The following is a 13,126-nucleotide window of genomic DNA, read 5'->3' as shown; positions in this document are numbered from 1 at the left end:
TGTAAGAGTCTAAGAGGTTTCTGCAATAAAAGCTGCATTCTGATGTCGAGCTTTCAGGCTCTGTGAGAAAAGTTAACACACTGATCGTTATCAACACTTACGGCTTTGTTATCATGTTACTGTTCAAGCATTTTAACTTTGTAAATGCACAGCTCTGCCTCTACATGTGAGGATTTCTGTGCAACTTATTTGTTCTACATGTGTTTGCATATCACCAGCATCCATCCATGCTACAACCTGCAAAGGGTTGTGTTGCGTTGACTTTCATAGATGTGACGAGAGCCTGCTGGCTGCTTATCAGACTAAGGTATTTCAACATGGAAATGATGGGTCCCTGAAGGGTTGATGGATTAGATTTGGGGGAAAAAACGACTTGATGGACAAAACACTGAAGTGAGAGTTACAAAGTAACACTTGAAGAGCAAAGGAAACATCCAGACAGTCTGTTATGTTTGTGCTTACATTGTAGAAAACAAGACATTTTCAAATAAGTCAGTATTTGTTTTCCAAAAGGTTCTTGGGTTAAATGACAGTTTGGCAGATTTGGCTTTTGAAAAAAGAAACTAGGAGATGTAGTAAATGAAGCAGGGGTGAATATTTTGTCCCTTACGATGTTTTGTTCGTGAAGAAGAGCCGATGGTTCCGACAACACTGGAGACAAAAGCAGTGAAGCAAAGCTGACCCTTTAGTTTCTCTTTCCTCCGCAGCCTCCAGCTTTTTTACGAGCAGACAGACGTTCAGCACATGCACGCTCACTGCAGCTGAGCATAGCATGATTTTATTTGTCTAATTATGAAACCCAAATCCAAATAGGAGCTTTTATAACATCTCTTTTATATTACAAGGGGCAAAGGAACAGGTAATAATGGGGTTTTGTGCTGCATCGCTGCAGATGCAGTAAAGGCTTGTTGTTTTTTTACACAGGGTGACTTTCATGGAGCAGATGGACCGACGACCCGATGTGAAGGAGTGAAAGGTCTGTTAGTTTTCATTCCACCTTTTAATACTTTAATTAGAGAGGATTAAGTGGGCAGTAAGTGACCTGAGCAGGTGATCAAACACTGAACGGGGTAATAATAGTCGCACACATCAGACATGAGCACTAAATGCTCGGCTTTTATTGGAATTGCAGATATTTATTCAGCTTGCTACAGCATTATACAGTATATGTGTGCTTATATGTTATCATTAGATCACCATGGAGTGTAAGTTTTTCTGCTACAGCCGTATGTGCAGGCTCTTTGATCAAAATTATATTTGTAATGCCAAAATAGAATTATTGTTCTCATCAATGAATTTTCAAAATTACAATTTTACAAAACAGGCAAAAAAATATATCACAGCATTTATTTAAATATACATATTTTTGGTTAAGATGACAAATTTCAGTTATTTACTTGAATTTACGAACAGAAAAATCAGTTTCAGCAGTTGAATCTTACACTGTAAAAACGATAACTAGCAATTGTTGATTTCACTAAAGTTTTTAAATTAAACTGACTTAGAAATAAAACTTTCCATTTACAACCTAAAAAAGCTTGTCTACCCAACAAATTTCTTTCATTGTTGTCCTAACTAAGATTTTCTAGACAGCATAACAAAGATTATCAACTTTTGAGCAGAGTTTCTGAGTCAAGTTGGGAACCAGTGGGAAACCCCGTAGATGACTGGCACATGTGGTCTGAACAAGTTTGAACTAAACCAAACGAACTTTCAACTGAGCCTGAGCAGACCTGAGCTGTGTGATAGTGGTTTACCATGTGTTCTAGACTAAAAACCTCCTAAGAAAATTTGAACCATCGTGGCTAGATTTGGATGTAAATTGCAATTTTTCGACCATTGAGGATTTTCACTTCTGCAGTTGGAGTGTATAATTCTTTTGGACAGGTGCTGGAGCTCCGACCATTTACCCTAGCAGGTAAGCTAACTACATGTGTTATTAAGATTTTCTACAAGCTCCTAGGCTGCATCCTCCTGAGGACCCGGGAGGATGGAACTAGTAAAACACTGAAAAAGGCCAACAATAGCATTTTTAAGTTATCTAAGTGACTTAATTGATTTCCCCCCGGCTAGCTATCGAGCTGGTGGGTAACAGACGTCTCCGAAAACGTCGGAGCGCTTTTGCAAGCATATGTTGTCTTAATAAACTGAACAGATATTAGCAATTTACACAGCTACATTAACGCCTGAAAATATCTTAAAAGTTTATTTTGTGACCCAGAAAGAGTAATATTAAAACTAATTCCACAGGTAGAATTTGCACATGCGCAATAAGGATCGGGGAGTCCGATCCGTAACTTTTTTTTCTCGTTTTTTTTCTACATTATATTGAAATGTTTCAATATTGCAAACATTTTAAGTGATGCTTATTGTAAGGAGGACGTATTTCTCGGACACATTTAGAGGAGTCCACTATGAATTTGGGCAGCCTTCGTGGCGCCGCTGTGTCGTAATCGGGCTACAAGCAGCCTCTGAAGGTTTTAGCTCAGAGTAGTGGCCCAGCGCAAAAAGTAATGTTTAATGTTAAACACTCTGATATTTAGACAGACATCACTAAATGACGGTATCTCACGCTGGCTTTTTACAGCACTTCTGCCATGGTAAAACTTATTAGCTTATTACCTGTTTTGTAACCAGTTTCAATGTTATCTTTGCATGAAAACGTTATGTTAACATTGACAACAAACTGGGCCAAGCACGCGTTGTCATGGAGACGCTTTCATGGGTCGGTGTAGGATATGTGCGCCAATTATATGACAGTGATATAAGTAACTTGCATATTGTCTAATATTGTTTTTTCACTTTTTCAATAGCACTGTTACTTTAAAGTAATGTTTAAAGCTGACTTGACAGTTTGTCAGCTGGTGTAAGATTGCCTAATGTACTGTAAGTTAATTGTCACACGCAAATTAAAGTTGTACTTCATGCTCTATATTATAAGATTGCTACATTTTCAGAGCTTTTTACATAATGGGGAAGGAGACAATATTTAAGGAATGATTGTGTGTTGTTGATGTATATTGTGTTACAGATAGTATTATTTTTTCTAGAGTTATTGCATTTTTTTTAACATAGTAACAAAACAAATGTTTGAATTCAAGCTTGCATTTATGTTACATGTCATGTATGTTATCAATCATATACTTGATATAGTAGACAAGTGGTTATATGTAAGTTAATATGATTCCTTACATATTTTTTTCATGATGTCTCTGGTTTTGGCTTGTTGATGTATTCAGCTCCTGCATCTATGGATTCCTTCTGTGTGTTAGATATGGATGTTTTATCCCATTGCAAAAGTGCTTTTGGCAAAATTGACTATGTCTCTTGTGTTTCAGGGGTGGAGTTCATGCAGTGCCGATTTTGCAAATTCACAAGCTCCAGTCAAGAGACTCTTTTGAAACATTTCCGCCTTCATCACGGACAAGGTGCACATTGGCCATGCATTCACACAGACTTTGTATGTGTATTTAAAACACCTGGAGCATTACGATCACACCTCTCAAAGTCACACTCAATAGTAAAAATCCACAAAAATTCCACATTTCAGTGTGAACATAATATATATTTGCATATTGATACTGTTTTTTGTGGAGGGTGTTTCTATTCCTGTGCAAAATGTGTATTCATGAGAGATTTTTGAAGTAGGTTTTGCGGTTGATAACACAGTCAGGCATACAACATGGTGCAGACTGTACAAGGCAGCTACCCAGAAATTTTCTGTGCTGAATAAATGGCAATATTTTGGTTATTGTCTTGTTTAGATATCTGAAGAATTTCATCGGATCACAAGCAAAGACCTCCTGGGGACGTTCAATGCATCCCTCGACAAATTTGTGCCTGGCCTGCTGAAACTATACCGGTCTAAGAAGGGAGCTCTTGGTGAGGACATGGAAGACATCTTGGATAAACTTGATGAACAGGTAAGTGCTCCCTTACCTGACATTTTTAGAAGAGAGTATACCTTGGTCATAACAGAAAAAAATGTTGGCTTCAGCCAAAACACATCAATGGAAATGAATGTCATCAGTCATTACTTTGTTTTTATTTGGCGGTATTTTATTTAATTTGTAAAAAGAAAGTAAAATCGTTAAAATGGTGTTTTGTTTTTTTAAGTTTTACATGTTGCTGGGCCTGATCTGTATTTTATTTTCATTACTATAAGAGTTCTGATTTTGCATTGTGTGTAGGTACACCATGTTACTATACTAATTTAAATGCTTGTTTTCCACTGAATACTCTTTAGATATCTGACATTGTGTCCCACCGAAAGACAGCAGCACTGAGAGGCCTGCCCATTTTCCTCGGAGAGGATGCAACACAGGTTTTCCTGAAGTGCTTAGTAAGTACAAAAAAGTAATGCAAGCAAAACTAATTGCTATGAGATGTTTTTAAAAGATGATTTAATCCAAAATGGAAATGTCCACTTTCTCAGTGCAGTCCAGATAATTTTATGGTGAGGATTGCAGTTGTCATAACTCTCGCTGCTTTTTTTTCTGCTGAGGAGCACCTGGGCATTTTTAGTGGGAGTTCAACAGCAGAAAATATTTTTGTACAAAACTCATCACAAGCACAAGGTTGGTTGGTGAAAGATATTGTGCCGTTAATTAAAGGAAAATAAGCTTTTTCTTTTTAAAACCTCCATGAGTCAAATGAGCATCATGGTATAGAGGTTAAAGTTAAGATCTTTAGAAATGTACTTTGTCTTTAATTTTTCTTAGCTTTCAATAATTCATATTTTACTTTTCTTCTCTTCAGGACACTGACATTTTGGAACCAGTGTTGAACAGTGCATCAGTTGCCATCCTGACCATCCTGCAAGATGATGATGCCAATACTTCTGTTTGAGAACAGGCTGTTGTGTTGGAAGGGGACATCGTGCTACATAACATTCCAGACCTCTCTACTGCCTTGGCATACCTCTTTGGCCTTCTGTATGCCCTCAACATTGATTATCCAAAGCAGATGAGTTTACCTTTGAAGCAATTCAGGGCATCTTTTTTGAACTCGGTGGCTCTCGATGCTCACAGCGCATAAGGTCTCTAAAAACAAAGCTTTTGCTGTGTCTGTTAATGGGGAAGCCAGACATGAGTTTAACTTGTTCTTAAACATGTTCAAGTGCATTGTAAAGTCATGTAAAAAAAAAACAAAAAAAAAAAAACAGTAGTTCAACCCCTTTCCCTCTATATAATCGTTCACCTGTTACAAAGAGTTGCATATTTAGTGTTTGAACTGTTAAAATTAATTAGGAATAAGTGAAGGAAAGAGGGAGGAAAGGAAGAAGGGAGAAAAGAAGGAACAGTCAAAACAGAATGGTTCATTTTGACCTGGTCGGTCAATATGAAGGTGAAGTGGATAAGTGATTATTTGAAATGTAAATATTAGTCAGATGAATCTGTATTATTGAGAATCTATGGTGAAATTTTGTCTTGTAGGATTTTAAAAGATTTGTTATAGTGTTTTTCACTCCACCTGAAGCATGGAACTGGTATTTTACCTGATAGTTCGCTGTTCATTGATGGTAACATTTCTAATGACTTTTGACTTCTGTAGTTCATCATCGTAAGCCCATGTAAAATGTCAATGTCTGGGTACATAGGCAATTGTTTGTTGCACTACCCTATTTAGTGTGCAATAGTTAAGTTAAGCTTTTACAGGACAGTCAGGGTGTGAACGTGAATGACTAAGCTGCTGGACACTTTTCTTTTTTTCTGGACTCTGGAATTTTAATGTCTCTGCTGGGGTGCTCAAAGCACCCTAAAGAAACTGGCAACACGTTTTTTTCTGTTTGTTTGCTTTTTTACAGAAATTCACCCCACTGCCCATGACCTTCTGAAATATACTGAAAGCACTGTTGAAAAAAATAAATACGTTTTTACATAACATTCAGTTGTGCTTTGTTTTATTCTATATCTGTTTGAGTGTTTTTTCAAGTACGATAACAGCATACATTTTTCTTTATTAATATTGGTAAATTTTCAACTCACTGGAGTAAGAATTGTATGATTATTCAACAAGAATATCTGTGTTTGGTGAATTTAGGAATACATGGCTTTGGAGGGAATAATTGTATGTTAATTCAACAGGAATATCTTTGTTTGGTGAAGGCAGAAATACATGGCATTAAAACCAGAATTTCTTTGTTAGACTTACAGGATTATCCTAATTAGGTGAACAAGTAGATCCAAGTTGGCAGAACATGAAAATATTAGTTAAGTCAACTACAGTTGGCAGAAGTTGAGAAAACTCAAAAATCTCTTGCATCATGTTGCCTTGAAATTTAAAGTTTTCTCAACTTTTTCTTTTTTACAGTGTACTCTTGATGAATTTCTGACTTCTCAGTGAACTCCACTGTGCCAGCTCAAATCTGGGTAAAAAAAAAAAAAAAAAGGAATTCAGACTAACCTCATAAATAAATCGGGATGGGAATCAAGAACCTAGTTGTCCAATTCCTGGGAAGTGTTGGTCGTGCATTTGAGGAGGAAAGTAGCGGCGCAGTCTAAACGTGGATATGGAAAATACTTTGATTTTTATTGCACAAAAGGATGAGAGTGCACAGCACAGTGCATCTAGGACAGTAAGAGTTGCATTATGCTGTTAATACAACTTTGGCTTTGCAAGCACCTGCACAGCCAGCATGCTAATGCTAAGCTAACCAAAGCCATGCCGACCACAGCCCAGCAGCCAGACCCTGAACTGACTCTTAGGTGTTCGTTCCTTCTACTCAGACGTGATGTGCTGGATGCCTCCAGGGTGAGCTGGAAGTCATGGTTGTGGAGCTCGGGACGCGTCTGCTTAGGCTGCTGGTCCTGAAACTCAAACCTGGACAAGTGTTGAAAAAGAAAAGGAAAGAAAATAAATCTTTATTTAAAGATCAAATGAAATGAACAAGTCAATAATAATGCTTTTTCACAGGTCATAATGTGAGTGATATTCTCATCCTCTCATTTATTCAGATTGTTTACAGCTTAAATGTTTTTGATCAGCTGCAGTTTTTAGAACATAGCTTGACAGAAATGCCTTGAAATAGGAACAATCTCCATGTGTCTTTATTTCTATGTGCTCTCAGCACAGAGTGGTCTGAAATCAGATCCAGCAGTGACTTTTTACTGCAGGAATGTAGACGTTCCCAGAAAGAAGAATTAAAAACTGATGGCTGGTGGGCAGAGATGCAAGAAGGAAGAAATGAGCAAGTGAGTATCAGTATTGTCAGTATCGTACTTTTTGTCAGCAGGAATATACTGTCTGCCAACCACGCTCTCACTGGTTTACAGATTGTGTCCTTTTGTATCAGTATATCTGTAAATCCCTCCATCCATCCTGGAGATCCAGCAGGCTGAGCCAGCCTATTGAGCCAGAGAGAAAGGCAGGGGGAGACTCTTTCAATCAGCAGGTGGAAAATACACAGCTCAGCAAAAGTCTGTCCAATTGTGAATATATAGGATTCTGGTAATATGAGAGAGCCTGCTCCAATATTCTCTTTGGCTGTTTTGTTCTTCCTTACCATAATGTGACCTCTGAAAGAGGTCAGAGGTCACACTTGTCATTATCGCATAGAGCAGAAACACTATAGCTCAGTCTTCCTTTTTGGAAACAGTTCATGGGTTAAATATAATTTGTCTATGTGATATAGAGGAAATTCATCACATCGGCACACGGAATATTTAATAGGAAGTATTTCCTGCTGAGCTCATTTAGCAAACATCCCATTTCTTATTAGGATCCAGATGCTGTTAAAGCTTTTTCAGAATCAATTTGTTTTCCTCTCGTTCCCCCCAGCACCATCAAAATAAATGCATGCACTGTCCGTGTGAAGCGCCTCATCTACTGTGCACTCGGGTCATGTTTAATGAAACAAACAACAACATGCCCACCCGCAACAGATACCATCTTCCTGGGCGGCAGTTGTCCTGAGATGACTGGTGCCAGACTGGGGCGAGGAAAGAAAGAACAAAAGAAAGAAAGGAGAGATGCCACCGAGTGCCAAGGGAACAGTCCAGCATCGGCTCGCCAAATCAATAGGTACTGTGAACCCTGAAGAAAACTATCCTGCTGTGAGCCAATAAACCAGACACTCACTCGTATTAGGGGACACATCCACTTATTACTGGGGTCACTTGATACTTTCTGAAAGGTCCCTCTTCTTAATTAGGCTGGCATGCTGCTGTCAACAATCCTCTTTATTTTCAGCCTTTTGAAAGAATACAAACATTTAAATCCTTAAATTAAAAATATTCTATTTTTAATTATTTTAAACTCGATTTAAACAGAGAGCTTCCCTCTGTGCTTCCCGCAGGTCTGTGACTTTTTAGTTTGTAACCCCACGTATGTCATATTTACGGTACTGTTAGGGCGTTTGGGAGAGCTCTACATCATCAGTGTGATCCATAATAATTTGCACAAAAATTCCAGGTGTTGCAAAAATAATAAAAAAAGAAAACTCATATATTTTAAAGTGTATATTTATTTCTTACTCTTCTTATATTTATTGTTTGTGTTTTGCACACTTTGCCTCGTCGTCTCGTCTCTCGATACACTGTAGCAGAGATGACAATAAAGTTTACTTTGACTTTTACACACTGATATTTATTTATTTTATTTAATTGACAGAAGATTCAATAAACCCTCCAGTTTGTTTGTTTTTGGTAATTATTTAATGGCTCAGACCTTATAGGGTAAGGTAAAGGCATTACTGTACAACCACATGTTATATGTGCAAATATGAATTTTGAAAAGCAAACTGTGAGAATGACATCAACAAGAAATGATTATTTAAATCTTTATTTGCATCCAAAATCATCAGTTTAGTTTATGGGGGGAGCAGTGAAGGATGAGGAATTGTCAACCAGCCCCCCCCAAATAAAAATAAAAGTCTAGATAATTTAGTTACTCCGCATGAAGTTGATAATTGTGGGATTTGGCTGCCTCTGTTGTGGTTGTCTTTTATCACAGACAACATCAGAGGAGGAAATAGGAGGCCCAGAGCAGATGCCGCCTGCTTCATGCCTCCAGATGATTAAGAACACACCAAGAGGACGAGGTGGGGGAGGTGCACAACAGATGGTGCAACACTGCCCCCATGTGAGAGAATCCAGAGGCAGTACAGCAGCTCATCCTGTCTCATATTTTTCCCAAGCAATGCTGAGTTTGTCAGAGCACCGCTACATGCATCTTTCAAACCTCCTGCAGAGAGTCCTGCAATTTTATGAGCATGGTTTTACGTGGCTTTCAGCCTGGATCCTCTTCGAGCTTAAATCCCCATGTCTCCAACCTCTGACACTTCCCCTCCTTGTTTACGGCGAGAAAAACTGTGCCAGTGATTTTCTTGTCAGTCAGCAAAATAAAAGCAGTAGAAATACCAGCAGTGTGTGAGGGCAAGAGTCGGAGAGGACAGACAACACTCACAGATTATTATACAAGGTCTGCAAACAGCTTTTCCACCTTAAGAGTTACCTGTGGATGAGGTGGGTGTTTTTTTTGGCTGAGATGGGCAGAAAAGTGGCTGTGAAGACTGTTAATGTTACTCAGATCCTCCTGACCTTTCCTGTGGCATGTTTGCTGGCTTCTTTGAAAAGGGCAACCATAAAAAATAAGAGCAAGACTTTTCACACAGGCTGAATGCAGAAGAGAAAACACCTCTGCAATGCTGACAGTGTTTGCAACGTATGCAGACTGTTTTAAACACTGATACTGACCACTCCGGTTGGGGAGTCAAAGTAAGAGCAAACCACAAAGGGATGCAATATTTTAGCGATCAGTACCAAGGATATGTGACCCAAATATATACAGAAAGGATGATAATTACCACAAGATGTCCATAACTGAGGCTGAACCTGCCAAATAAAGGCTCACAGCTCGGTCTACTAGGAGAAGCATGGCCTGTTCTGAGACCTGAGTGTGCTCACAGATGGAAGGGAAGCCCTCCATCGCTTCACGCTTTTGCAAAAAAATCGAGTGGTGAACGTGAGGACGACAACAGAGAGCATAAATGGGCCATAACAAATGTAAACAGGGCCATGCATGTATTTTAAAAGCAAGAAGGAGCGCTCATAGTCAAAGCAGTTTCTATAAGCATGCAGTATGCTGTCCTGTGGTTTGTTGAATCAGCGGTCCCCAACCCCACGATCCGGTAGCAGCCCGTGAGTGGTTTGGTACCGGGTCGAGTTGAGGCTCGGATGTGAAATTTATGGTTTTCAGGGTTTTTATCGTTTTTATTATCAACTCGGTTTCCCTGGGTCTTTTCCTGTGTGTTATGAACAAATCATCTTTTTTTGGAACCAGTACTGGTTTTATTTTAAAGGCCGGTCTGTGAAAATATTGTCGGACATAAACCGGTGCAAAAAAGGCTGGGGACCGCTGTGTTAAATGATCACACCTCAGTCATCTCTACATGTGTTTCTGTGTTATTAACAAACACAAAGACATAATTGTCTTAAAGATTTGTCATACAGTGACATCACACACACCCATGAAGCTCATTTTTAGCACAGCTACACTGCGGATTCAGATGACACACACTAATGAGCACAGCTTCCCGTACTACTGAGCAAATTTCATTCTGACAGGGTAGTGGGAGAAATAAAAGCGAGCTCCTCTTTTCCCTTGTTCAGCACAACGGCAGCTTTGTTCTTAAAATAGTCGGGCTTGTGATTTAAATTCAGTCTGGAGTATTGAGAGCAATGAGACAAGATCAAAGAGGTCTCTTTAGACTCACTTACTGCAAAAAAGAGACGAGGCAAGAGAAACTACAAGTCTCGCTGGATCACACGGGGAAATTGTTCTCTGCACATTTCCAGCAAATCATATTAGATAGAGTCACTGTGGCAACTAGAGAAGATAATCTTTAATGTGCTCTTTAATGAGAGGGAAAATGTTTGTCTCTTGTGATTGAAGCCCTCGCTGTGCAAATTATATCCAAATCAGTTCACCAGCATGGGCCCTTCAATGATGAAAAGTAGCTGAGGGATAGCATTCAATTAGTGCATTAGATTGAGACAATCAGAACATGTAATGGGCTTTAAGGCTTTGGCTACGAGCTCGTCAGTCAGTGAATGCGACTGGTTCCAAAACAGATCATCACAAGCGAGCTAAAATGTGATATTCCTTTGGACTCCCTTTGCTGGACTGAGAAGGTTCAGCTGCTTTTATGTGCACAGTGTTGTGTTCACCTACAAGCAGCAGGTACGCTGTGCGGTCTAGACAGATTTGTCAGGTTCACTCTGGAGGACTGACGTACTGGTACATTGGCTGGTCAGGAAACATGCAGAGGAATTTTTTTCTCCCATTTGAAAAGACAACAAAACTGACATTAAACTTATCCTGGCAAAAAGACAACATTAATTAGCTAATAATTAGGTGTTATGTGGACGTTATCGTGTAAGATTGACATGTTTGCACATAATCCCTGACCTTTTACTACTGTGTTTTTAGTGTATGTCACATTATTTGTGAAAGTCTCATGCCTTCTGTCTTCAAATTTAATACTACTCTATAACAAATAGATAGAAACTCTAACGCTAATAATAACTCCTAGAGCACAGGTCGTAATGAGCTGCACTGCCCAATAAACCATATTATTATTAGTCTGAACTGGTTAGTTTGAAAAAGAATTTACCCACCATACAGTTTGTATTTATGGCAATGTTAGCTTTTTCTGTATAGGTTCCCTATCTGTTACGTAGCAGTCAATGTTTTAAGCAGTGTTTCTTGTGACGTTCAGTGAGTGTTGTGTGTAAAGTGGAGCTAACTGACGTTTGTGTTGTAGAATTACAAGGTTATGAAGGTTTTTAAGTCAAACTTAGCAGCAGTTTCTGACTTTGCAGATGTCCATTTGGAAGATATACTGAATACAGTAAACTGACATTTAATTTAGGAATGTTAATGACTAGCTGCTAGCTGCCTTGCTAACCAGTAACTAGCATACTAGCATAGCATGCTCAAAGACAGACGTCGCCGTGGCACTTTGATGCAGAATATAAGTGGTTATATGTTTGCTTTATTAGAGTAACAAACAGACACCTGCTTGACTGAAGGAATGCATAACCGCATTGTGTAGCTAACATCTGCTAGCACTGCAGATGTTACCTACACTAGTAGAGTGGCTGTGCCTCAGTGTGAGTAGGCTACCATTTGACGGGTTGGTGGTTCGATTCCCCAGCTGCTGCAGTCTGAATGTTAAAGTATCTTTGGGACTGATGCTGAATACCAGCTTTGGTCAGTGCTGGGCCTAGGCATAGAAAACAGTGAATGTGTGTGTCATTGGGACAGGAGTCAGTTAGCTTTTTTGGAATAATGTTTAAACTACAAGTAAATTACCTGCCAAAGGTATTCCCTGATACTCATAACCTGACATTCACATAAGAGGACAGCAGATAGACACTGGACTCTGGGTGTTGAATATAGCTCGAGCAACAATAAGACCTAATCCATGCTTATAACATGTCTTCAACTATTCCAGGACCTGGCAGAAAAACGTCAACAGCTGCATGCACACAGACACACACTCATGTTTACAGTACGACCAAAGCTACAGCAGTTATGGAGAATATTCACACACCTAATTAAGGCTCTTCTGTGTGTTCTTTCTGTTTTCTTCTCTAGCATGCAAATGATACTAATGTGGCAAATTAAACATTGAAACAAACACGCACACATAAAAGACTTTTTCTGACTCTTAGCGTTCAAATCGATTGTGTGGTGAAGAAACATTTTTAATTCTGTGGTTCAGTCGTTGTTACCATCCACTTTAAATGATGGTGAAGAAATATTGTTAAAAAGCTTAACAAAAGAGAAATGAAACCTCCTCTAACAAATTCAGCAGCTTGTGTTGTTAGAGCCAGTCATCTTTCTGTGTCACATAATGTGACTGCAGCTCCCACCCAGAGACTTCATATTGTGTGACCCTAGGACTGCAGAGCTTCCCCTGTGAGAAATCAGCCTGGTCTCCAGCACGGCAGCTTGAGCCGACCCATCGGTTCATTATTCAGGTCCCCCTGGCCACGAGAGTCAAAGCCAACAGTCTGATCACATTATCAATCAGAAGGATGTCGCTGAATTTGATTTTCTCGATGACAGGTGAGAGCAATGCAAATGCCTCGTGATATCAGTACCTCCCCTGCGACAACTG

At 39.2% G+C, this 13,126-nt stretch overlaps 1 long non-coding RNA gene across 2 annotated transcripts; it reads left to right on the top strand.

Annotated features, from left to right (window-relative positions):
- The first annotated feature begins 1,447 nt into the window (after positions 1 to 1,447).
- LOC146699629 (uncharacterized) lies at positions 1,448 to 5,885 on the top strand. 2 transcript variants are annotated; one of them, XR_014922436.1, is made up of 5 exons: positions 1,448 to 1,918; positions 3,339 to 3,428; positions 3,765 to 3,923; positions 4,247 to 4,342; positions 4,759 to 5,885. It is a non-coding gene; the product is annotated as an uncharacterized LOC146699629 (long non-coding RNA). The 2 variants fall into 2 exon arrangements; XR_014922435.1 differs by lacking the exon at positions 1,448 to 1,918 and having other exon boundaries at positions 3,166 to 3,428.
- Positions 5,886 to 13,126: the final 7,241 nt, after the last annotated feature.

This window comes from Copadichromis virginalis, linkage group LG10 (assembly GCF_057382275.1).
Source record: "Copadichromis virginalis isolate Kocher_CV1m ecotype Utaka linkage group LG10, C_Virginalis_male_GT1.1, whole genome shotgun sequence".
NCBI classification, from domain to species: Eukaryota; Metazoa; Chordata; class Actinopteri; order Cichliformes; family Cichlidae; genus Copadichromis; species Copadichromis virginalis.
Note: the sequence above shows the minus strand (reverse complement) of the source record. Positions and strands in the feature narration are given on the sequence as shown.